Here is a 27443-nt window from a genome sequence, read left to right on the forward strand (position 1 = left end):
GAAATATTCAAAGTGATGAATACCAAGAACCTACAACCAAGATTACTTTATCCAGCAAAGCTATCATTCAGAAGTGCGATAAAGAGCTTCACAGATAAGAAAAAGCTAAAGGAGTTCATCACCACCAAACCAGTATTATATGAAATGCTGAAAGGTATCCTTTAAGAAGAGGAAGAAGAAAAAGGTAAAGATACAAATTATGAATAACAAATACACATCTATCAACAAGTGAATCTAAAAATCAAATGAATAAATAATCTGATGAACAGTATGAACTGGTGATTGTAATAGAATCAGGGACATAGAATGGGAATGGACTGACTATTCTTGGGGGGGGGGATGTGGGAGGTGAGGGAAGAGATTGGACAATAATCGTGCACCTATGGATTAGGACACTGGGTGGGGAGTGAGGGCGGTGGGTGGGGTGGGAACTGGGTGGAGGGGAGTTATGGTGGGAAAAAAGAGTAACTAATGTAATAATCTGAACAATAAAGATTTAATTAAAAAAATATATATATTTAAAAAAAAGCTATAGAGGCTCCAAATGATGCTATCTTATTCTAGAGAAAGGGTTCATTGTTCCTTCTCACAGGCATATAGATGTTGGCAGATCACCCTAATCCAGATGGGCACTCTGCTGAGTTTGGTTGGTTTGTAGCTTTGGTCAGGGTCTGGCTACCTCTGGCTCACTGCTGTTCCTGAGGTAGAGCTCTTTAGGGTTTTCATCCAAGAGTCTGGAGCGGTCAGTGTTCCTAGACACTTTTTAAAAAAATATGTTTTTATTGATTTTATAGAGAGAGAGGAAAATTGATGAGAGAGAAACATCGATTGGCTACCTCTTGCACACCCCATCAGGGAATCGAGCCAGCAACCCAGGCATGTGCCTTGACCAGGAATCAAACTGGTGACCTTTTAGTGCATGGGTCAATGCTTAACCACTGAGAAACACCAGCCAGGCAATTCCTAGACACTTTTAAGTGCCTTAGCCTTTAAAATATTTTAAGATAGAATGTCACATAATTTCTCAAAACATTAAATCACCCAAACAGTGTGGATCTTTGCCCTGATGGATCTCAAATTCTAAATTTTGTCTTGTAAGATTGCTGATAACGCCACTCTGCTTTTCAGAGGTAGTTTATTTTTTCTTTTTAATTGAATTTATTGGGGTGACATTGATTAATAAAATTGTATAGGTTTTAGGTGTACACTTCTGTAATTCATCATCTATATATTGTATAGTGTGTTCACCACTCCAAGTCAAGTCTCTGTCCATCACCATTTATCCCCCTATACCTTCTTCTTCCCCGCCCTCCATCCCTTTTCCCTCTGGTAATCACTATACTGTTGTCTGTGAATATGAGAAACTTACCAGAAATTTCAATGCAAAATTGGTTTATGTACCAATGAATTAAAAACTCTATTTGTACTTCTACCATGATCTGTTTTTACTCCTCAGCCATGGAAACATTTTATGAAGAAGGAAGAATATTGGTGTCATTATTCTTTGTAAAATGTACTTCCTAAGGGGAGATAGTGGAAGTGACCTGATTTAAAAATGATGATTTATGCCGAAACCGGTTTGGCTCAGTGGATAGAGCGTCGGCCTGCGGACCGAGGGGTCCCGGGTTCGATTCCGGTCAAGGGCATGTACCTGGGTTGCGGGCGCGTTCCCAGTGGAGGATGTGCAGGATGCGGCTGATCGATGTTTCTCTCTCGTCGATGTTTCTAACTCTCTATCTCTCTCCCTTCCTCTCTGTAAAAAATCAATAAAATATATTTAAAAAAAAAATGATGATTTATGATTTAATCTATTTTTCCAAAGGTGTTGCTATTATAATCAATTTTGGATTACGGAAAGGAGTATTAATATATACACATATGCAATACACATATAATTTTGAAGACTTGTGTTATAAACAAGGCTTTAAAAGCACAGTTGTAGAAAAACAGAACATCTTGAAAGTACAAACAAGGTACATTCAAAATGTTCACTCTCATAAGACAAATGAAAAAAAGGCAACCCAAGTTATTTTTGAAATCCAATGGCAAATATAACATTCAGCAGATGTTGCCAGTTTTGATTTACTAGATTGAAAATGTAAAAATGCTTTTGGGAAAATGAGGTACTGGGTTGAGTGTGAAGCATGGTAGCTCAAGAATTTGTTTATCCAGAGGAGTCATTTAATGATCAGCTTTCAAAATTATTTGGTTTTGGTTGGTCATCTCTCATTGTCATCCCTTATTGCTTCCTATCCTTTCCACTCTCCTCAAAGAGTTGGGTTTTTATGTATTTTTATTATTATTTGTGGTACAGACACTTAGTAAGTACACGCTAAGGTTTTTTTTTTTTTGTTTTTGTTTTTTAATGAATGACTATGCCAAATACCACATTAATGGCACAGAGGTTCTGATGAAGTAATGATGCTTAAGCCTGTGGTGATCTGAGGGTTGCTGGAGGAGGAAGGTCGTTAAGCAGGAGGAGGCTTCAGAAGATGAACGGAGGGGGTGGCACTGTGGGCACAAAGACAGCTACAGAGAATCATCACAGACCAAGGATGGCATATGGAAGCACTGAGTGAACCAGTTTTCTTGGAGGAGAGTTTGCATTGGCCAATAGTAGAAAATACAGAGGTAGATTGAGGCAACGTGGTCATCGATTTAGAATATAGAGCTAGATATTGTTCATTAATAGATTAGGCTGTGATTTTAAGAAATTGCTTCAGCCTTAGGTTTTGTTCTTTTCTTTTTTTAAAATACATGGTTTACAAAGACATTGAAGCTTTTGTGAGATGTTTATGATCTGAAGATGTTTTTCTCCCCCTTTGGTATTGAGGATTCCAGAAATGTTTGAAGCTTTTACTTTTTAGCCACCTGCTGTTAAGTACACTTCTGGAAATAGTTATAAACTTCATGTATGTATATTCATTTTTTAGGGGAGTCAAATTTTTATTATACATTTAAAAATATACAGTTGATTGTTGATTATACTCCCTCAGGATCTCTAAGTTATTTCACATTCTCCACCTGTTTCAAAGGCCGATCCAAAGGAAAAGTAACACAATTTGGATGAAGGAGAAATACTTTAGGAAGGGAAACCACATGATGAATTGCAGCAGTTAGAACCTGGTAGCATTCAGGTGACAGAAAATGTAACCACACTGGCTTAAGTAAAAAGAGAATTTATTGAGTCACATAACCAAAAAGACCAGGGGTAAAGATAGCTTGGAGCATGACTGGTTTTAGGGTTCAAACGATGTCATCAGGACTTTGCTTTGCCTTCTGCTCTGATGGCATTGTTCTCAGGTCTCCCTAGTGTTTCCCAATACCTCCAACCAGGGTCAGAACACTGGAAGAAGAGAAAGTCTGACATAATGAGTGAAAGTCTTAGAATTAGACTTGTTAGCTTCACTTGGACAATGAATGCGCTGGACATTACTCCGGGGGATAGAATACACTGGCTAACTTAGGGTGTTGGTTTTTTTATTATTAATTGAGCTATACATCTTGGCTTTGTGAACCCGTCTCTATATTTGTTATATTTTATAGTAAAACTAGAGGCCCCGTGGGGTCCCTTGGCCTGGCCTGTGGGGATCAGGTGGAAACCGATCTCTGGGTCCGGGTTGCAGGTGAAACAGATTTGGGGCCAACAGTGCCCCAGCAGCAACTTAACCCACGCCGATTCCACGAGGAATTGGGCTCTCTCCTCTACTGGTTGGAGCGTCTCCCCTCTGGTGGTCATTGCATGTCATAGCTACCAGGAGAGCAGTCAGACTATCGCTTAGGCTTTTATATATATACTAAAGGCCCGGTGCACAAAAATTTGTGCACTCGGCGGGGGTGGGGGGCCCCTCAGCCTGGCCTGTGCCCTCTCACAGTCTGGGACCCCTCGGAGGATGACCACCTGCTGGCTTAGGCCTGCTCCCCGGGGGATTGGGCCTAAGCTGGCAATCAGACATCCCTCTGGCAGCCCAGCAGCCTTCGGAGGATGTCCACTTGCCAGCGGGGAGCAGACCTAAGCTGCAGTCAGACATCCTTAGCACTGCTGAGGAGGCAGGAGAGGCTCCCACCACCACCGCTGTACTGGCAGCCCTCAGCCTGGCTTGTGGCTGAGCAGAGCTCCCCTATGTGGAAGCGCACTGACCACCAGGGGGCAGCTCCTGCATTGAGCGTCTGCCCCCTGGTGGTCAGTGTGTGTCATAGTGACCAGTCATTCCCAGTCTTTCTGCTGTTAGGGTCAGTTTGCATATTACCCTTTTACTATATAGGATAGAGGCATGGTGCACGGGTGGGGGTCAGCTGGTTTGCCCTGAAGGGTGTTCCGGATCAGGGTGGGGGTCCCGGTTGGGTGCCTGGCCAGCCTGGGTGAGGGGCTGATGGCTGTTTGCAGCTGGTCACATCCCCTTCAGGGTGGGGGTCCCCACTGGGGTGCCTGGCCAGTCTGGGTGAGGGGCTGAGGGCTGTTTTCAGGCTGGCCGGCAACTGAAGCTCCCAGCCTCTCCTTTTTTTCTTTTTTTTTTTTTAATTCTGGGATTTATTTACCTTCTATAATTGAAACTTTGTTGCCGTCACTGGCGCTCCCAGCTCTGAGGCTGTGGCTGGCCGAAAGCAGGTATCTGGGGTTTGTTTGGCTTTTATAATTGAAGCTTTGTTGCCGTCCTGCTCACTCCAGCTCTGAGGCTGCGGCTGGCTGAAAGCAGGTATCTGGGGTTTGTTTAGCTTCTATAATTGAAACTTTGTTGCTTTCGGAGCTCAGAGCCAGGCCGCGGCAGGCAGGGAACCTTGGCTTCCTCCATCACTGGAGCAAGCAAGCCTCCTGCTCGCTTCAGCTGCGTGGCTGCCGGCCGCCATCTTTGTTGGCAGTTAATTTGCATATCTTGCTGATTAGCCAGTGGGGATTGTAGCGGAGGTACGGTTAATTACCCTTTTTGTCTTTTATTAGATAGGAGGATATAGATTGTTTTGAAAGAACTGAATATATCCAGCATACGAAAATTAATCAATGTAATTCCTCAGATTCAGGAAGTCCAATTAACTCTAAGCAGGTATATTGAAAGAAATACACTTCTAGATATATCATGGCAAAATTACAGGAAACCAAACACAATGAGAAAAACTTAAAAACAGCCAGAGAAAACAAAACAAAACAGTTATCGTTAGACTGTTAGCTGACTGTTTATAGCAACAAGGGAAAATAGAAGACATCTTAATAATATCTTTAATGTGATGAATGAAAACAATGACCATTTAAAATTTAACTTTACTAATTCTTTTGAGAGAAGGAAAAAAAATCTCTTTTCGAAGGTCAGCGATGCAGAAATGAATGGGAGAGAGCAGTAAAGAGGTTATAAAACTGTAAATCATCCAGAGGGTGTTTGAACTGGAATTATCTTATACATTTTGGTGGGTGTTTGGATTTATGTTCCCAATGCACGTTATCTAGACAAATATTAAAATTAAGTGACTTTTTCTTGATTTTTACTGATTTGGGAGTGGGGAATGGTTACCTGTAAGGTACTAAAGAAAATGGCATTGAACATGGCTTTGCAAATAGATAACTTCATAGTAACCATGCCTGCCATCCTTCTTTCTAGTCTTCTGATCTTGTAGTGCTTTGTGTAATGCTATGGTTCTTTCATGGGGACAACTGGAAATTTCCTGAGCCTGGGTCCTATCTCTTAAAGGTTCTAATTTTGTCATTTAGGTAGAGCCTCAGCATCAGTGGTTTTAGAAAGCCAATTCTAGTGTATAACCAGGGCTGAGACCATAGGTACTGAAAACGAGTATGGGTGAGATCGATCTGAATTCTGGTCTCAGCTCTATTGATTACAAGGCAGATTATGTTGTCTAAGGTACCTAACATTTACACATTTACTTATTGATAAAACTGCTAATATTAGTACTTATCTCACAAGGCTGTTATAAGGAATAAAAAAAGTAACATTGAATGGACAAATGGAAATGAAACTGGAGGTGTGGAAGCCAAAATGACAAGGTCATTCTATAATTATAACTACAGAGGGTTTAGGAAGTGTTTATGTTTTCAAAGCAGTCCTCTAGCTCCCTTTATGATTTGAAGCAGCACATTCACATTTAATTTCATAGGAGAGGTTTTGGTACTTACTGAAAGTCTATAGGTTTGGGATTATTTTGCTGTTCTTGGTTTATCTAAAAGGATAGGCACATTAAAAAGGAAAAAGTCTCACTTGGTTAGTGTGTATCAGTGATTGAGCATCGACCCATCAACCGGAAGGTCATGCATGGATTGACCCATGAACCAGAAGGTCATGGTTCAGTTACGGTCAGGGCACATGCCAGGGTTGCAGGCTGTATCCCCAGTAGGGGGGTCCTGCAGGAGGCAACCCATCGATGATGTTTTTCTCTCATCAATGTTTCCATCTCCCTCTCCCTTCCTCTCTCTCTAAAAAGAAAAAAGTCAGTTAAAAAAACATAAAAAGGAAAAAGTCTTGTATATTTTGAACCTGGTTCTAATGTATGCTTTTTTCAACATTTTTAAAAAGCAAAAAACCTTAGCCATTTAAAAACATTTTTCAGAAAAATTATCTGCATCCTGCTGAGAATTTTATGCCAGGTTGCAGCCCCCACACAAGCTTTGGAGAGCCAAGATATTTAAACCTGCAAAGTGAAGTGTCAGCTCAACCTTTATGCTGGTCCGATGTAGTCATTTAGCCACACAATGGTTTGTAGCCTTGAATTAACAGTGGCTTAGGAGACCTTGTGTACATTTAGACCATGTTTTTAAGTTGTTGGAATGATGAAAGTGCCATAGAAGCACAATATTGTTGTAAGTAAAGCACTCAACACATTTAATGTAATTTCTTGAATATGTTTCAGGAACATTTATGAAGAAGCCAGATTGAAAAGTAAAAAGTCTGGATTATTATACATTTTTTAAAAGAAGGGCAACTAATTACTTATAGTATCAGATATAGTCTACCAGTGAGCATCAGTCCTGTTTTTAATTCAAAGGAGCCCTTTAGGAGTTGAAAAAATTAATTGGTAAAAATAGATTACATATAATTTGGGTGTTTAAAGGTGTATTTTAAAAGGATATATTATTTTTTAAATTTGGAGATGTTTGCAATGTTAACATGAACTTTAGCTCAGTCAGCCCCTATGGGAATTTTTTTTTTTTTTTTTTTTTTTTTTGCTTAGTTATTCTTTAGGGAATTATTTTTTAAAAAGGCAGAATTTGTCCCAGTGAAGCTTGATTTAATTAAAAAACTAATTTATTATCTTAAAAGTCTAAGTTAACCGTTTGTTTACTTTCAACTCCTACCTATCCTGGATTTAATGAATTTGGGTTTAGGAGTAGTGCCTAACTAGGGGTTGAGAACATTTTAGAAGTCAGAACAATAGAGTCAAGAAAAGATGAAATAGCTATTTCAAACATTTGAGTTTGTATTGATATATGAATAGAATTGAATAGAAATAATTTTGAGATTAGTTATAGATTTATGTTTTAAGTATATCTATCTCATAGTGAAGAAAATAGGCAACCTTAATAATATTTTACCGAATCAGAAAATCTGTAATAGTGATTTCAAACTCTTAAGACTAAAAACAAACAATTGAAGTACTATCCATTAACCTAATGACTTTAACTTCCTGAAGAAAGCCTAAGAACTATTTCTTACTTTTTCGTTATTTTTTTTTTACTTAAATTTATAACTATTAAAATTGTCTCTTTTTGTGCTGTTTTACAACATACCTTGGGAGAATTTTTGTTTTCTAAGAAAATAATACAATATAAGATGTTTGTGATATTTATGTGGAAGAGTTAATGAAGGTTTTGAAACCTGAGAAACTCCTTTAGCCAGATTAAAGAATTAAGATAAGTTTAATGATACGGCTTCTTTAACTTTTGGCATCATTTTGTGACTATAAATTTGTAACTAGCCATTTTTAGAAATCAAAGTATAATTCTTAGATCTAATTTTTTTTAAAAAATATATTTTATTGATTTTTTACAGAGAGGAAGGGAGAGAGATAGATAGTCAGAAACATCGATGGGAGAGAAACATCGACCAGCTGCCTCCTGCACATCTCCCACGGGGGATGTGCCCGTAACCCAGGTACATGCCCTTGACCAGAATCGAACCCGGGACCTTTCAGTCCGCAGGCCGACGCTCTATCCACTGAGCCAAACCGGTTTTGGCATAATTTTTAAAAATCAAATGCCAGAATTGCCTAATTTTAAAGCACTCTGTATTATGGAGACTTTAAAATATATGAAAAAGTAGAAAGTATTGTATAATGAATCTTCATGGGGCTATCACCATCCCTTCAATAATTGTCAACTCATCACCAATCTTGTTTTATCTGTACCATCATCCATTTACCTCTTAGCATATTATTTTGAGGCAAATCCTGTGCATCATATTTTAATCTGTAAATATTTTGGTATGTTCCTAAAAAAGATAAGAAATATTTTTAAAAGCATAAACAAAATACCATTATTTTATCTAAAAAATTAATAATTCCCTAGCATGATAAAATAACCAGTCAGTGTTTACATTTCAAACTGTCTGAATCATAATCTATGCGTTGTGATTGTTAGGTCTTTTCAGTCCTTTTTAACTTATCCGCTTTCTTCTCATCCCTCTTTCCCACCATTTACAATTTACATTTGAAGAATCAGGGTGAGCCATTTATTCTATAAAATTACCACAGACTGGATTCTGCTGATTATATCCTCATGGCATAGTTTCACAAGTTACTTTATTTCTCTGCATTTTCTGTAAATTTATAGATGGATATATGTCCCAGATTTTGTGCACCCTCAACCACCTGGTATATAGTAAAAAACCAATAACAATCTTCACTCCCTCTATAAAAGAGGTTCTGAATTTTGTGGTAGCTGTCATAGGGACTATATGCTTTATTTTATATGTGAGATATAGAGGCATCTTTAGTTTTTATTTGGATAATTGTGTATAATGCATGACTGAATTTACAACACTGGTTATAGTAAAATGAGACAAATGTGTGTATAGTAAGTGTATAGTAAGGAAAAAGACTATCAAGAGCCATAGAAATATTATAAAGATACAGTATCCTGGAGTCATTCATTTTAAGGACAGACAGCCCTGTTCACTTAAAATCCCCTAATGATATCACTGTTTTTAAAAATTGACATAATAATATCTACACTAATAAAAGACAAAGATGCTAATTGACCTTACCTTCGCTACGCCCATCAGCCAATCAGAAGAGTATGCAAATTAACCCAACAAAGATGGCCGTTAAATTTGCATACTGCATGCGGGGCAGGCAGCGGGGGATCCGGGCCTGCCACCTGCGCGACCCGGGGAGGTGGGGCAGGCAGTGCGGGATACGGGCTTGCCATCTGCCACCCAGGGAGCGGGCCTAAGCCAGCAGGTGGTTATCTCCCGAGGGGTCACAGACTGTGAGAGGGCACAGGTTGGGCTGAGGGTGCACAAATTTTTGTGCACCGGGCCTCTAGTATTCTCATAATAATGACCTTGATTCACCAGGAAAGGTGAATTAGATTTAATACAGATTATTTTAAAGAATCACAACAACAACTAGAGAGTCAACAATTTGGCCCTTAAAGGATTGAGAAATTATACATCATATTTGTAAAATATGGTATTGTGGTTAATCTGAAATCCCTGCTAATAATATATGTAATATGTATATATAAAAGAGAGGAATCATATAAAATTTTTCTTCATGTGAATAACTGGGAAATAAGGTATACTGGTTAATCAAATATTCAGACAGAATTTATTGTATCAACTCTATATAGATCACTAGTTCTTTTAAAATAATTGATTTTTTTATAAAATACCTTTTACACTAAAAGTAGAACATAATTTGATCTTTCTTTGATGATTCAAACTTTTGAGGGACTGTTTGTTGCATCAGAATTATTGTTTTTTTTTAAAATAAAAATTAAATTTATTGGGGTAAAATTGGTTAATAACATTATGTAAATTTTAGGTGTACAACTTTACAGAATTATTGGTATTAACCTTGATCAATATTAAATTGTAGCTGCATGGTAGAGTTGATTAATGCAGTGTCCCAAAGTACTGTTAGTTGTCAGAGACTTATCACTGGATTAAGAAAGCCCAAATGGGTTTCGTGACTGTGGTATTCATAAGAGAGTCAAACAGAGACTTATAAGAACTGATACGCATGGGTATATATGTGCAGCTGCATACATAGATATATGTTTACTTGTGTGCAGATGTGTATACATTACTGTTAAATTTATAATGTGTATTGTTAAGCATATACACATGTATAACGCCTTGTGACATGTGCAGCCATTTACTAGCGCTAAGGAAGCTGCAAATTGAAAGAATTTGATCAAAATTTACCAAGAGGAAATTGGCTCCAAGGCATAATGATTTTGGCTGGAGAAGATAGTGATCCTGGCACAGTATACTCCCTATTTCCTTGTGAGAGCTCCAAGATTAAAAGAAATAGCTACATAGAGGCAGATGCTTGGTGGTTTTCTGGAAGCACAATTATATGGTTTATGAAAAACAGGAAGATCAACATCTCATGCATTTTTTTTGAACTGAGAACTGATTTAATGTGCTATTTTGTACCTCTTCGACCTTTCTATTGAGCCATGATAATTTGATTTTGTTTGTATGATTCTTTTCTTTTACATTCTTATTTTAACTGTGCTAGGCTTTGAAAAGAAATTATGTCTTAAAATGCCTTTAAGCTAATATTTTTTAGACTTCAAACTTTTTTAGCATTTTATTTTATTTTTATTTAGTTTTTATTGAATTTATTGGGGTGTCATTAGCTAATAAAACCATATAGGTTTCAAGTGTACACCTCAATAACATCATTTGCATACTGTACCGCATTCACCATCAAAGTAAAGTCTCTTTTAATTATTGGTTATAATTAGTCATATTGCAATATTATATTTTCAGAATTGCTGTCCAGTTTTCTTTTGTCTACTTCCGCTCTTATCTACAGATTAGTTTGGCTCTAGTAGCCAGTATTCTACCGACCCTGGAAAAAATTTGGATCCTTTAATATATTTAACTTAGTTTATAATGAATTGAATAGTAGTGATCATTCACTTGACAAATAATTTGAGTGCCCCTTTGAATAGCCCATGATGTCTAGCGCAGCCCTTCCTCAAAGATGAACAAGACACTGTCCCTGTTCTCAGATAATTTATAGTTAATAGAGGGATGATAATATGAAGTAACTATATCATTCAGACAGTCAGTCATTCTTTATGAAAATTAGTGGGTACACTGAATAGAACTTTCTTTTTATTTTTCATTTTCAATGCCTGAGGAACTTTAGCCATTTGTTCTGCTGCATTTTGCTTATGTGACACTAAAAAACGCCTTATGTCTCTACCGTAAGTGAAAGAAACATGGAAGGAACTAAAACGTATCTGTAGGAACTGCCCTGAAATATTAATTTGAGTGCCCCCTGAAATATTAATTTTGGTTGCAAACTCAGTTGCCTGAAGGAGCCAGCCAAGTAGTACAAATGAGTGGAAAGGACAGGTATGAAACAGTAGTAATTGGTAGAGATTGTGACCTACCGAAGTGTGTATGTTTTGTCTAAAGATTTTCAAATAAAATTTTTTATGTGGGTCAAAGTAACCATGACTACAGGCTGAGGCTGCCAATTTGGGACCCCTCCATACTTTCTTAATATTAATGAACCCATCACAACAACATTTGAGAGAAAAAACAACAATGGTGATTTAAAATTAAACTCAAATAAGTAATCCAATTTAAGAATGATCACACCATTTAGTAAGCGATTTGGGGCTTTTTTTCCCTGGGGCATAGGTGACATTTAAATTAAGGATGATGGAAAAAAAATACATTAAAGATGATGGGATTCCAGGAGGAGTCTGGAAGATACTAGTATTATGGATCTAGTCAGATGAGGAGATCAAATTTGTAGAATCCATTACTGTAGGAGAAATAGGAATTAGCAAAAAGGAAGTTAGTTCTCTATCTTTAAGTTTTATTTATTTATTTTTAATTTTTATTGATTTCAGAGAGGAAGGGAGAGAGGGAGAGAAAGATAGAAACATCAATGATGAGAGAGAATCATAGACTGGCTGCCTCCTGCATATCCCCCACTGGGGATCAAGCCCACAACCCAGGCATGTGCCCTGACCGGGAATTGAACCATGACTTTCTGATTCCTAGGTTGACACTCAACCACTGAGCCACACCACTGGGCATCTTGAAGATTTTTTTTTAAAAATCTTTATTGTTGAGATTATTATAGATGTCCCCCCCCTCCCCCATTTCCCCTCTCCACCATAGGTAATGCAAATATGCATATAAGACAGTTGTTTAATCTCTTCCTGCACTCCTACCTCCCTTCCCTTTGAGAATCATCAGTCTGTTCCATTTCCATGCCTCTGATTCTATTTTATTCACCAGTTTATTCATTAGATTTCTTATTTGCTTATTTTGATTCAGTTGTTGATAGGTATGTATTTTTGGCATTATATTGGTCATATTTTTTTTATCTTTTTCTTCTTCCTCTTCTTAAAGAATACCCTTCAACATTTCATATAATACTGGTTTGGTGGTGATGAACTCCTTTAGCTTTTTCTGGTTTGTGAAGCTCTTTATCTGACCTTCAATTCTAAATGATAGCTTTGCTGGGTAGAATATCTTGGTTGTAGGTCTTTGCTATTCATCACTTTGAATATTTCTTGCCCTTCTGGCCTGCATAGTTTCTGTTGTGATATCAGTTGACAGTTGTATGAGCATTCCCTTGTAGGTAACTGCTTTTCTCTTGCTATTTTTAAGATTCTCTGTTTGTCTTTAGCCCTTGGCATTTTAATTATGATGTGTCTTGGTATGGTCCTCTTTGGGTTCCTCTTGTTTGGGACTCTCTGTGCTTCCTGGACTTGTAAGTCTCTTTCATTAGGTAGGGGAAGTTTTCTGTCATTATTTTTTCAACTAGATTTTCAATATCTTGCTCTGTCTCTTCTTCTGGCACCCCCATAATGTGAATATTGGTCTGCTTGAAGTTGTCCCAGAGGCTCCTTACACTATCTTCATGTTTTTGGATTCTTTTTTCTTTTTGCTCTTCTGGTTGGGTGTTTTTTGCTTCCTCATATTTCACATCATTGATTTAATTCTCAGAATCCTCTACTGTTGAATCCCTCTATATTATTTTTAATTTCAGTGTATGCTTAATTTCTGACTGGTCCTTTTCCATTTTTTTGGGGGTTTATAGAAGACTAGTGGCCTGGTGCACGAATTCGTGTACTATGAAAGGAAATTAATTAGAAGAAATATTTTAATATTGCTATTCACTGTTTCTGTATAATAGCAGTGTCAACCAAATTCACGATTGACAATGACAGATTGAAACACATGCATGCAATTGGTGCCAGCAAGATATATATATAAACTTGCTTAATTAGACCTGCTTTCTGATGTAGCTAAACTTCTTCCAGCCCAGTGAAGCACCCCTACTTCTCTTTCAGGTAATTGTCAGCAACACAGCAGTAAATATCAACACAAAGCAGATTATTATTGTAGATCACACAGGGAGAACAAAGGGTAAAATATTTAACTGCAGGAGTGTTTGACTATATTCTGCGCTGTGAGAAAACCTGAAGTCATTTTCAAGTTCCACCATTTCTTACTTCTTTTCAGTCAGGTCAAGTTTCTAAGCTTTCTAAATCTCCATTTTCCGCCTAATGAAAAGAAAGTGGGATTCCATTGAGTCTCCTTTCTACCTACTCCAGGACTTCTGTGAGAATCAAATGAGATGAGGTATGGGAAAACGCTTCACAGACATTTGGTTAAAGTGTAAAATGTTTGCACCTGGCTATAAAGCACATTGTGTTCCTGGGCTGAAGAAACTCCAAGGAGGCTAGTCGCTAGGGAGAGGAAACCGGGCATTGCTATGTAATGTCATTACCCGACTACCACAGCGACCGTTTCCAGGCTGGGCTGGGCTGTGGGCCACATTTTACACCATGGGGTCTTGGCAGTGTCAGCTGCAATTTGGTGGGCTGTTGCTCCGGGGTGGTGGTGGGGCCTGTGTCCCGCTTGGGGGAAGCTGAGTGTTGCTCTGTGGGCGCCAGGTCCGTGTTGCCATTTCTGTGTAAATGGCCAGTGCATGTCATGGCAGCTCCTGTGTTGAGCCCCTGCCCCCTGGTGGCCAGTGCATGTCATAGCGACTGGTCAGATGGTCAGACACTTAGCATATTAGCCTTTTATATATAGATTCTTGAGTAACCTTATAACTGTGGTTTTGAACTCTATATCCAGCAGTTTGCTTTCTTCCATTACTTTCATTTGTGACATGTTTCTTTGTCTCTGCATTTTGGCTGCTTCCCTGTGTTTGTTTCTATATATTGGGTAGAGCTGCTATGTCTCCTTGAGTTGGTAGAGTGGCCTTGTGTAGTAGGTGTTCTATAGGGCCCAGTGGCTCAGACTCCCTAGTCATCTGAGCTGGGAGCTCTAGGTGCACCCCTTTGTTGGCTGTGAGCACAGTTTTGTTGTAGTTGAGACTTGATTGCTATTGGTGTCACTGGGAGGAATTGACCTCCAGGCCAGTTGGCTATGAGGACCAGCTGCAACTTCAGTGGGAGAGCTGCTGTGTAGGAGACACCCCAATGGAGTAGGACTTGTTTCAGTGGGGCTTTGGTGCTCACTGAGTCTGCCCCTTGAGTGTGTCACTTATGGATGTGTAGAGTTGTAATCTGGTATTGTCTGATACTGACCACTGGATTACATTGGCTCTTGGGTCTCCAGGGAGGTGCAGGGTCAGCCACTGCCTGGGGCCACCCAGCAGGAACTACAGAGAGATCTGCAGATTATTCCTTTTTGTATCAGGTTTGGAAGTGCCCAGATGAGGCCCAGCTATGGAGCAAGGTAGGCTGGTGCTGGGTCTTGGGCCTTTTATTGATAAGTTTGAGGCTCCCTGACCCAGCTACAGCTTGTTTGAGAGAGTTTAACCTGAGCAAGGACAGGCCATTCATATGCAAAAGCTGCTGCACACAGCTTGGGTGGGATTGTAAATTGGATGAGGCGGGTCTTAGGGAATCACCAGGGCAGAGCAAACAGAAATAGCTGCCAGTCAGCCCTGTGACCAGGAAGGTCCCAGCATAGGAACCATGATCCCTGCGAGCACCTCCTTCTGGGAGAAAGCTGCTCCTGAGTTTCTGGCCTGATGCTAGACAATCCAGTTTCTCCTTGTGTGTGTCTGTGTTCCCCGAAGCCTCCCCCTGGTGCTGGAGCTCAGAGGAAGCAGGACCTTGCAAGTTCAGTTTGTGGTGCCGGCTTTTTAAGAGGAACAGCTGGGTCCAGCAGCCTCTGTGTCACTGAGCCCCAATCCATACTGGTTTTTACAGCCCATCATTATGGGGACTTCTTTTCCTAGCTCTGGGAGCCTGGGCTGAGGCTCTGGTGTGGGGTTGGGACCCCTTGCTCCTCACGGGCGGCCTCTGTAGAGACAGTCTCCCTCCTGATTAACACTTGGATTGCGGGAAACGAGTTAAGTCGGCTCGCGTGAATTGCGCGTACTCCGCGGGAGCCGTCTTACCTCGGTTCATATAGATTTGCGGTGGAGTGCGGGAAACGTGTAAACTCGGGCCGATTGTAACTGCGTATTACCAAATATTTGTTTGTTTGCCGTTCACAAAGATACCTACCTGCGTATGCGAACCGTTTCATACCCATTGGGGTAATAGGTATCATAAAAATCCCTTGTAAGTAGAGAACACTTTATGGCGCTGGTCGAGTACAATACCGTTAGGGTACCAATGTATTGTTTTCTCATTTTATAACCGATATCCCTGGATATCTCACCATGCAAAGAGAATAGTTATTGAGAAATACTTCTTGTGTCCGGACGTCTTTAGTTTTGAGTTTTGTGAATATTATTACGTGTTTAAATATTTAAATATATTGTGATAAAGACATTCATATAGAATTTTTTAACCAAATAAAATAAAATCGTTCCGCAAAGTGTTCGCATAATAATTATTTTTTTATATCAGATATCTATCGGAGTACCGCTATTTTCAGTTAGTATTATTTTTATTTGCTTTAACCTAGAATGTCGCAGCATTCAGACTATAGTGATGATGAGTTTTGTGCAGACAAGTTGTCCAATTATTCTTGTGATAGCGATCTTGAAAATGCGAGTACAAGTGTTTTGAAAAATATCATACGCTAAAAAACTATTAATTTCTATTTGTTTTGATTTATTATGAAAATTTTATTTTAAACTTTAAAAATATGTGTATATTTTTAGGTAATAAGTATTTTTTGGGTTTTTCGTATTTAGTTTATATATATCGAATTATTTATGTACTGAATAGATAAAAAAATGTCTGTGATTGAATAAATTTTCATTTTTTACACAAGAAACCGAAAATTTCATTTCAATCGAACCCATACTTCAAAAGATATAGGCATTTTAAACTAACTCTGCTTTTGCGCGGGAAACCTAAATAATTGCCCGCGCCATCTTATATTTTGGCAGAAAATTCACCCGACACCGTAGTGTTAAAACAGCGGCTTTGGCAGCACATATACTAAAATTGGAATGATACAGAGAATATTAGCATGGCCCCTGCGCAAGGATGACACGCAAATTCGTGAAGCGTTCCATATTAAAAAAAAAAAAAAGCAGCACACATGGGTACTGGACCAGCCCGTTCCACACGTCTGCACCTCAGTGAGCTTTCTTCTTTACCCCTCTAGTTGTAGGACTTCCATTTAGCCAACTTTCTAGTGGTTTTGGATGATGGTTGTTCTGTATTTTAGTTGTAATTTTGTTGTGGTTGTGGCGATACAGGCATTTACCTATGCCACTATCTTCAAATCTCTCCTCATCTTGAAGTATTTTTTTTTTCTGGGTATGTGTAGCCCTGGATTCCAGGTGTTAATTATTATTAGAAGTAGATCAGAGGGTCTGGAGACACGTTCTGTGGGGGCAGCTCTAATGGAAAACTCATAGAGCAGTGGTTCTCAACCTTGGCTGCACATTAGAATCACCTGGGAATCTTTTTAAAATTCTGATTTCTGGGCCTCATCCTCCAGAAATTCTGTTTCTTTTTTATGGGGTGGGGCCACAACATTAGTAACAAAGAAACAGAATTTCCGGAGGACGAGGCCCAGAAATCAGGATTTTAAAAAGATTCCCAGGTGATTCTAATGTGCAGCCAAGGTTGAGAACCACTGTCATAGAGCCTTTAGCCATCATTTAGACCAGGGGTCCTCAAACTACGGCCCGAGGGCCACATGCAAATACAAATATTGAATTACCATTTTGTTTTTTTACTTCAAATTAAGATATGTGCAGTGTGCATAGGAATTTGTTCATAGTTTTTTTTTTAAACTATAGTCCGGCCCTCCAACGGTCTGAGGGACAGTGAACTGGCCCCCTGTTTAAAAAGTTTGAGGACCCCTGATTTAGACAGTGGATTTTCTGTGAAGACCTAATGAGTTTATGTTAAATTATTTGGGCCTTTGATTACAATGAGAACATTCATCAGGAAAATGATCAAATTTTCTGGTTTTCTGCCTTGCCAACAAAATCACAAGAGATTCTCTAGGGCCAAGGAGTAGGTATTACAGAATCAGTGCCTCAGAAGGTAGGACCTGAGAACCTGTCTTTTTAAGATGCTTTCCCAGCTATGCTGCTGATAGCCAGGAAGGGAACTGTAGCTGTAGATGGAAAAGGTTTCACGCACTTACTGAAGATAGTAGGCTTCCTTAGTCATGGAAGATGGTGTATTGATAGCTTTCTATTACAAGATTAAAAAGCAAAAAGTGGTGTTTATTAATAGAAAGAACCTCATTTTTTTAGGGCTTTGTTAAGGTGCATGAAGCATTTCATAGGAGGGGTCTCTAGTCATGATTATTTATCCTGAGATCCAAGGAAGGCTGTTTGGATGGTACAATTTGGAACATACTTTAAAAAAATTAACTGTGAGGAGCAGCGCAGTTAAAATAACTGTTGAGGAATAGCTTTGGGGGCTGGAGAGGGATGGTGTTTAAGGAAGTGAAAATGGATGAAATTGTGTAATCACTATGTATTGCTAAATTGACAAATAGTTCGAAGGCAGTTGCTCTGGCTACTTTGTGGGGGCCCAATTTGCAGTCTCTCTGGAGAGAGAATGTGCAAAAACCATAAAAGGTTTACTGATCAAAGTACTCATTTCAGGTTTGGCATGGGGCTAGCATTCATGACACCACAGCACACTTTGTATGTGCTGACTATGTTCCAGTCAGGTGCAGGAGAGTTAAAAATATCTCCTGTTTACAGGCCAGGAGCCAGTGAAGCCTCCTTTCTCAGCTCAGTGCTATGAAGGTGGTGCTGCTTGTTGTATAGCCCCAAGACACATGCCAGTAATCAGAGTGTCCTTTCTGGTCTGGAACAGTTGCTTGCTTTTTTCCTTTCCATTCTTTAGCAGAACTCCCACTGAATCAAATACCACTTATTGGTGTTTAAAAAGCTCTGGGATGGGGAACATCTTGCACACCTATTTCAGATCCATTTAACTTAAGTTCATTGAGTGAGTTTTAATACACAAGGGTATAGTCGTCCATCTTTCCTTCTTTTTCCTTAAGAGAAATGATTGTAACCATTGTTGTATTAGTGGGAATAGGTTAATCCTCTATTTAGATTTCTCTGCATATAATGTAAGAAGCTACTTAACTTTTTTATCTGGCAGAAAACATAAGGTTCCAAACCAAATCTAGAGTTCATGCACCTCTCCCGCTATCTTTCTCTTAGAGGAGGTAAAATGGTGGTACAGTATCAGCCCTCTTTTATTGTTTCTCCTCCCTCCCTCCCTCCCTCTCTCTTTCCCTTCCCTCCGTCCCTCCCTCCTTTCACTTCCTCCCCCCCCTTTCCCTCACCTTTTTTTTTTTTTTAAAGTGATAGAAAACCTGATTGAAACAGGCTCAAACAATAAGGGGAATTCTTTGGCTTACAGAATTTAAAAGGGGTTCAGATAAAGGTTGGTCCAGTGGCTGAAATAATGTCATTAAGGACCTAGTTTCTATTTCTTCTTTGCTCGGCCTCCCACTGTGTTGACTTTGTTCTTAGTCTCCATATTCGCCCAGCAGCTCAAGCCCCTTTCCTTGTGAATATGGAATTGTTACTCCCATTCAGACTTTTATATTCTCCTATGTTGAGAAGAAAGAGCACTTTTATTTCTCAGAAGTCCCACTGATGTTTTCATTTTCTCATTGGGTTTGATTAGGAATGTGTTGAATCAGTCATCCATGATAGGTGCATAGAAAATGTTGATGGTTTCCAGTGGTCGGCAAACCGCGGCTCATGAGCCACATTCGGGTCTTTGGCCCCTTGAGTGTGACTCTTCCACAAAATACCACGTGCGGGCGCACATGTACAGTGCGATTGAAACTTCGTGACCCATGCGCAGAAGTCGGTATTTTGTGGAAGAGTCACACTCAAGGGTCCAAAGAGCCGCATGTGGCTCTCGAGCCGCAGTTTGCCGACCACTGCGTTTAGGCAGTCAGAACCTAAGGACCTTGAAGGGAAGTTTTTACCCCAAACCTATGCCTGAGAATGGGGAAGGGTGGTTTTCCCAAGGAATTCTGGGTTTGTGTTCCAGAGGAGGAAAATGGATATCAAACCATAGATGTACTACATGTGGGTTTAGGCCAAGACCATTATATGGACCTGGGGCTGGGAGGTAGAGTTTGTTTTTTCTCATCTTTATTTTATTTTTCCCTGTCACCGCTTATTCCCCCCATACTCCCCTCCACCTCTACTCCCTCTTTTCCCCCTGCAATCACTGTTGTCCGTGTCCATGAGTTCTTTCTTTCTTTTTTTTTTGCTCAATCCCTCCACCCTCCCAGCCACTGCTTGCTGCCTGCTCTCTATCTATGAGTCTGTCTCTATCTTGCTTGCTAGTTCACTTTGTCCATTAGATTCCACATATGAATGAACTTATATGGTACTTGTCTTTCACTTAGCATAATGTTCTCTAGATCCATCCATGCTGTCACAAAGGGTACATTTTTCTTCTTTTATTACAGCCGAGTAGTAGTCAATTCTGTAAATGTACCATAGTTGTTTTTATCCACATATCTACTGATGGACACTTGGGCTGCTTCCAAATCTTGGCTATTGTAAATAACACTGCAATGAATGTAGAGGTGCATATATTCTTTTGAACTAATGTTTTGGGTTTCTTTGGATAAATTCCCAGAAGTGGAATCGCTGGGTCATAAGGCAGTTCCATTTTTAATTTTTTGAAGTATCTCCATTCTGCTTTCCACAGTAGCTGCACCAATCAGCATTCCCACTAACAGTGCATGAAGGTTCCCTTTTCTCTATATCCTCGCCAGCACTTGTTGTTTGTTGATTTATTGATGATTGCCATTCTGATAGCTGTGAGGTGATATCTCATTGTGGTTTTAATTAGAATTTCTCTGATGATTAGTAACATTGAGCATCTTTTCATATGTCTGTTGGCCATCTGTATGTCCTCTTTGGAGAAGTGTCTATTCAGGTCCTTTGCCCATTTTTAAATTGAAAGGTCGAACGACCCTTTCACAGGGGTCACCTAAGGCCATCCTGCATATCAGATATTTACATTACGATTCATAACAGTAGCAACATTACAGTTATGAAGTAGCAATGAAAATAATTTTATGGTTGGGTCACAACATGAGGAACTGTATTTAAAGGGCCAGAAGGTTGAGAAACACTGCTTTAGTTGATGGCCTACTTTGTATGGCTTTTCTTTCTTGCTATTGTAGCTGCAGGTGGCTGGTATAAAAGGAAGAGCTTGGGGTAGCTTCCTTTTCAGTTGGAGTTTCTTCTAATTATTTATACACAAATTGTATTACTAAAACATTGGTGGCTTTAATATCACTGGCCAGGAAGGCCCAAGACTGGCATATTGACTAAAAAGAAGGTCTAGCAAAGTTAAGGTAAGGAGAAGCTAAGTTAAGGTAAGGAGAAATGGTTGTGCAGGGTGGCCCAGGGGCCAAGTCTAGCTAGGGAAATCATTTAGGGCAGGGATTAGAAACCAGGTGTCAGAGTAGTTTTAAATAGGTGTTTCTCTATTTAAAACTAACAACTTGGTTGGAGCTCTTGCTCTCTGTCTTGTTTCTGTGGGTCTCTTTTTTATTATGGTAGTCAAGAAGAAATGAGCATCTACCCTGAGATCTGGGCCTGACCTAGGCAGGAAGAAAGTTGTTCGTTTGATATAGGAGAATGGATAGGACTCTTTTGATGTGACACACCTATAGCTGAAAAACACTCTGCTGGTAGCAGAGATCACTAAATGAGAACTATCTTTCATCATATTTAAATAATTTGCTCCAAGCTTAAAAGTCTATAGGCAGAAATTGGGACTCTTAACCTTCTAAGTTTTAAAGACATTTTTTATGAAAAGTCAAGCCTGAACAAAGTGCTTGCTTTAACTAAACTATTGCAGTTAATATCTTGTAAAGAAACACAGAAGCACACATTAACTTAAAATAAGCTCACACTGTTGTTTCTTGTAGTACAGCCAGAAAAACCAGTAACAAGCTGTCTCCTTCAAAATCACATCCCTGGATAATACTCGAGCAACCTGGACAATTTAAATACATCCACAGGAAAAACAATTTGAATTAAATTAGAAATCATATTTGCTAATTTCTTTTTAAAAACATTTTTATTGATTTCAGAGAGGAAAGGAGAGGGAGAGAAGGATAGAAGCATCAATGATGAAAGAGAATTATTGATTGGCTGCCTCCTGCACACCCCACACTGGGGATCCAGCCCGAATCCGGGCAGGGGCCCTGACTGGGAATCGAACCCTGACCTCCTGGTTCATAGGTCAACGCTCAATCACTGAGCCACGCCAGCGGGCTACTAATTTCTTTTCTGCCATTGCAACGTTGCTTTGTATTCTCAGAGGTTGAGTAGCATTGATTGAGAAGGTGTGTGGCATCAGTGATTCAGATAAATAGCAGCAACTGTTTTTGGAGCCACATCTAATCTGGAACCACAAAAGGATTTTTTTGGGGGGTAATTGTTGGGATCTTGGTAAATTCAATGCATGCTCAGCTTAAAGGAATTTAAGTTTCAGTTTCAATTTAAAAAAAAACACTTTGTTGTATAGGCGGAATTACCCTTTTAATGTATAGGGCTTTTATTTTGTTGTTGCTATTCTCACCTGAGAATATTTTTTCCATTGATTTTTAGAGAGAGTGGAAGGGAGAGAGAAGAGAGAGAAAGAGAAAGAAACATCGATGTGAGAGAGACACATCGATTGGTTGCCTCTTGCAGGACCAGATCAGGACCAGATCTCAGGGTAGATTCCCATTTCTTTTTGAACCTGCAACCCAGGTACATGCCCTTGATTGGGAATCAAACCCTTCGGTGCACGGGCCAATAGTTGATCTACTGAGCAACATTGGCCAGGGCTGTATAGGGGTTTTAAATAAAATTTTAGTCTACTCTGGCATTTTATCCAAAATAGTAATATTTTATTTTTTTCTGAGAAATAATAGGTATAAAATATAAGTATTTTAACCTCAAATAGATTTGATTTTTTAAAAAATAGATAGTATCGTAAAGTTGTGTGGATAAAGATAACATTATACAGGAGAAATAGAGTGGATTTAGTTATTATTCAATTTAGCATTCTCCAAAGAGTTGAATAATACTATTGAATAATAACTAAATCCACCGTTTTCTTCTATATTCATGCTTATATTAAGTGATTTTAGTGTTCCCAGTCTTAGTTATTTTGTACACGTTGTGGAAAAATATCATTTCTATTCTCCAAGAGGTTAGTTATACTGTTAAGAGAAGAAAGACTAGAAATGTTCTGTGGAGCGCATTTCCTTTCTTCTCAGACTTGGTCCACTTGAGAGGTTTCCAAGATAGAGAAGTATCTGCTGTCTTTCTCCCTCCTTAATAAGCAAGGAAGGCTGGACCAAGAGGTGTGGTTTGAGGTTCCTTCCTTCCCCTGCTTCCTCCCACCTTGCTTCCTCCCATCTACTTACCCCTAATTCCAAAGAAGGAAGTGGAAGTTAGCACGCTGTGTGATCCTTGAGACCTATTTAAAGTGGCAGTTCAACATGACATGGAGCTAGCTGTGTGCTTTTCACTTCAAGAGGAACTGAAAGGTAATCTTACAGCCACTTCTGAAGACGGGATAATACAATTTTTTGATTTTTTAAAATGGAGCCAAAGGCATAATTTGGAGATACTTTTGTATATTTTAGATTAAGAACAGACTGACATACCTCAATGTGGGGTTGGGGGGATAAGAAGAGATAAACCAAAGAATTTAAATACTTATATGCATAGCCCATGGACATGGATAATAAGGTAGTGAAGACCTGGGGGTGGGTGGGTAGGGGCTAAGAAGGGGGGGGGAAGAGAAGGGGGAAGTTGGAGATATCTGTAATATCAATAATAAAAATATATTTTTTAAAAAGTATACCTCCTGTGGAAAAAATTAAATAAGTTAAGTGTACCAATTCCAATGATTCTGACACCAATTCCAGTGATTCTGAAACCCTAGCACAAAACTGGGATGATAGAGAAATTCTGGGGTGATGCCCCAGTAGGTCATCTTTTGGTAGGTATTTGAAGATTCCCCAGAACTCCTCCTCTGTTAATTAGAAGTTTTGTTTACCTAGCAACTGTGGGTGAGGTTGCCTACTGAATAGCATTTCAAAAAATTCAGATTTAAGGTTCCCTATTTTGCTTTACTTATGTTATGAGTCTGTCACTTCTATCATAAAATCACATGGAAAAGTGGTTTTTTCAGCTACTGAGGTGTGTGTGTGTGTGTGTGTGTGTGTGTGTGTGTGTGTGTATTTTAATTGATTTCAGAGAGAGGAAGGGAGAGGGAGAGAGAGATAGAAAAACATCAATGATGAGAGAGAATCATGGATTGGCTGCCTCTTGCACACCCTGGGATCAAGCTTGAAACCTGGGCATGTGCCCTGATCAGGAATTGTTCTGTGATCTCCTGGTTCATAGGTCAATGCTCAACCACTGAGCCACTCTGGCCAGACGATATTTGTATAGTTTTCCCAAGACACTACCTTTTTTCTTCTCAAGGATATGTAATTGTCGTCTCTGTATTGATATAGAATCAGGATCACATTGCCATTAGTAACCAGTATCCTGGCAAGGCAATAATAAAGTCCTTTTAGAAAGATCTTAGGTTACAACAATTCTTTACAAAAATCCAGGGAAGTTGGCTGGTTGACAGGCAGCTCAGAACCTTGGAGAGCTCTAGAGAAAGCTGTGGCAGAACCACAGCCAGAAGCTTCCTTGGCTGCCCCAATTGGACACTAGGTTTTTTGAGGAGATGCCAGTTCCACTTTACTTATTGACAAGATATGTATGATTTAAGGAGACAAATCCCTTTACTCAAAACATGTACTGTGCATTTGTAGACTAATTTGGTGACTTGGGACAAATGTTTTAAAAACTAGAGAAAATTTCAGCGCATCTTAAAGGCCCTCCAGGCTATTTTATGATTCTGGATTCTTCTTAGCATAGCTTCTGATATCAAGGTGAAGATGGTCACAGATTGGAAGGACAGAAGGAGCATAAGATTTCACTGAAGTATTCACTTTGTATTAGACATACATTTGTTAAAAAAAAATTTTTTTTCAAATGACATCTTAGGTAAAACTTCAACAAAACCAAGATCCAGGCCAGACCAAACCAAACCAAAACAAAGAGTGGCAGAGGTGTTGTAGTTAAAGCAGGTTTAAGAGGTCTGGAGTGACTTCTACTCAGATTACTCCAGGCACCAACAGTAGCCACAGAACACAGGTTACAAAATACCACATTTCATCAGAGTACATTCAATTTACTTGTCAGACACAGTTCCTAAGTAGGTATACCTTTACTAGCTCATATTAATCCCAGAAATGACCTTTGATTGGTTGTCTCCTAAGTTATTGTTTTGGCTGTCAGAATTAGCTTTGAATTAGCTTTTGAGTTTCCCAGAATCCACTGAGTGTTCAAACATTGAAATTAACAAATTCAAACATCATTGCAACAGTAGGCTCTGCTTATAAAGATGAAGAAAATTGTTAGAATATTTTTAAATAAAGCCCCTGAGGTCCTAGCTGGTTTGGCGTACTGGACAGAATATCGGCCCAAGGACTGAAGGGTCCTGGGTTCGATTTCGGTCAAGGGCGCATACCTAGGCTGCAGGCTCGATCCCCGGCCCTGGTTGGGACATGTATGGGAAGCAACCAATAGATGTGTTTCTCTCACATTGATGTTTCTCTCTTTCTGTCTCTCCCTCTCCCTTCCATTCTCTCTAAAAATTAATGGAAAAATATCCTCGGGTGAGGATTAACAACAACAACAAAAAAGCCACTGAGGATTACAGAATGACCCCATTTAATTTTTTGCCCTACCAAAATTTATTTCTATGAGTACCCTACAAATTGTTGTGAAGCAGAATACAACTATAATGTTCTCTCCCCTTCCATGTACCCCATTTTATAAAAAAAATAGTTGAATCTTCTCAAAAATAAAATCCCCAAACATTAACTATAAGTTAACTATTACTATAAAGGATATGCTATTTATACTTATTTTTATGCTATAGGGAGTGCTGTGTGTGTGTGTGTGTGTGTGTGTGTGTGTATATATATATATATATATATATATATATATATATATATATATTTATATGGAGGTGGGAGTAGATTTGCTCTGTGTAGTCCCAAAGTTAGTTTCTCCTAATCCAGCTTTCCTCTCATCTACCCCCAAATTCATGTGATATTAACTGTATTTCAAGAAGTTAAGAAGGTGCTATATTTTAAGGAAATATGAAAATTTTTAAAGATGATTTCACTTAAATTATTTTAGATGATATATTAGAGGAGTTATACAACTCTGCCCTAGAGTGTAAATTTCTATTAATACTTGGTCCTCTTACAAATATGACAAATAGCAAATTGACTTTTGTTATCTTTTGTATTCTTCAGATGAAGTGACATTTAAAAAATTCATGCTATAAAAAAATCCATGCTGTCTAGTTACAGTTCTGTTAGAAGTGTAAAATGCCAGTGGTCATTTCCTAAGATTTCCATTCAGAGGACTGTAATACAAAAGAGTTTTGGTTGAGAAAAACATAATAAATTCCTACAACTGTGACCATTATATTCTAGCATATTGCATTAGCTTTCTGGAAATGTTCTGTGAAGCTTGGAATTTAAGAAACAGTGAGTTCAAGGTTACTTGAAGCATATTTACTTAGGGTTAAATGATGCAAGATTTGTTCTCCAGAAGGCTGTGGAATTGGCTAACATTTTGTTGATCTGAAGACACAATTGAAGTCTGACTTCATAAAATATGTAAATGGCAAGTGGAATTTCTTAAACTTGGAGATTGAGAAACAGTTTGAAATGAAGTATCTGAAGTATGCTATTCTATTTTTAAAAATTTATATTTTCCATTATGAAAGTATGTGCCTATATATGTGCACAAATACACTTATACATATGTATGTATAAACATATACTTGGAAATTTTGGAAAAAAGAGAAAATGTAGAAGGGAAAAACCTCTTCTAAATAACTCTCAATCATAGACATCCATTGTTAACATTTCTTCTAGTAATTTTTCTATGCATAGATGATTTATGCTGTGGAGGGTTGGGAAGGGATGGGGATAATCAAAGTTAAGATCATACAGTTGCTTTTTTTATCTGCCTTCATTTAATATTTTAACAAAAGTACTTTCTACACTATTACACAGTATTTGTAAACATATTGGCTCCATATTATTTTTTTAAGTGACTTAATAGTTTTTCCAACTATTTCTTATCAGGCATTTAGGTTATTTGGATTTCATTATAAATGACTGTTTGTATATATTTTGTCCGTGAGCCCCCCTTATTTTTGTTGTTTTCTTAGAGTTCTAGAAATAGGATTTCTACGGGATATTGAGAATGATTTTTGAAAAAAGGATTCTTCAAAAAAACACACCTATATATATAAAAGCCTAAGCTACCGTTATGAAGGAACTACCGGAACAACTGGTTGCTATGATGTGCACTGACCACTAGGGGTCAGACACTCAATGCAGGAGCTGCCCTCAGTCCACAGGCCACGATGGCCTATGGGACCTGCCAGCCAACCTCCCGGTCTTGCCCCCAAGCCAGCAGGCCCCCATTGCCTGATTGGGGCTGGGCCCCAGGGCTGGGACACGAAACTGGGGGTGGGTGGCAGAAGATGCGGCCCTTTTCCCAGGGGGGCCGAGGGCTGGCTCCCTTCTGGGGCGGCGGCCAACCTCCAGGGTCCCTCCCCTCCGTCCGGCAGGCCCCAGTTGGCCCGCCCACAACCCGCTGTGGTGGCGGTTAGCTCCTCCCCCTGGCCAGCAGGCCCCGATTGCCTGAAATAGAATTGACATTATATTAGTTTAGGATGTACACATTTTTTAAAAAAAAAT

General features: G+C 39.0%; 1 protein-coding gene and 1 non-coding gene across 3 annotated transcripts in view; both read left to right on the top strand.

The window, feature by feature from the left end:
* Window positions 1-27443, top strand: part of BABAM2 (BRISC and BRCA1 A complex member 2) — a 351823-nt gene that overhangs the window by 73123 nt on the left and 251257 nt on the right. The gene's annotated exons all lie outside the window — the stretch shown is intronic.
* LOC139020185 (U6 spliceosomal RNA) lies at window positions 16541-16644 on the top strand. Its single transcript, XR_011473206.1, has one exon. It is a non-coding gene; the product is annotated as a U6 spliceosomal RNA (small nuclear RNA).

This window comes from Myotis yumanensis, unplaced genomic scaffold (genome assembly GCF_028538775.1).
Source record: "Myotis yumanensis isolate MYYU_CA2020_CCGP unplaced genomic scaffold, mMyoYum1.0.hap1 SCAF_11, whole genome shotgun sequence".
In the NCBI taxonomy this organism is placed as follows: Eukaryota; Metazoa; Chordata; class Mammalia; order Chiroptera; family Vespertilionidae; genus Myotis; species Myotis yumanensis.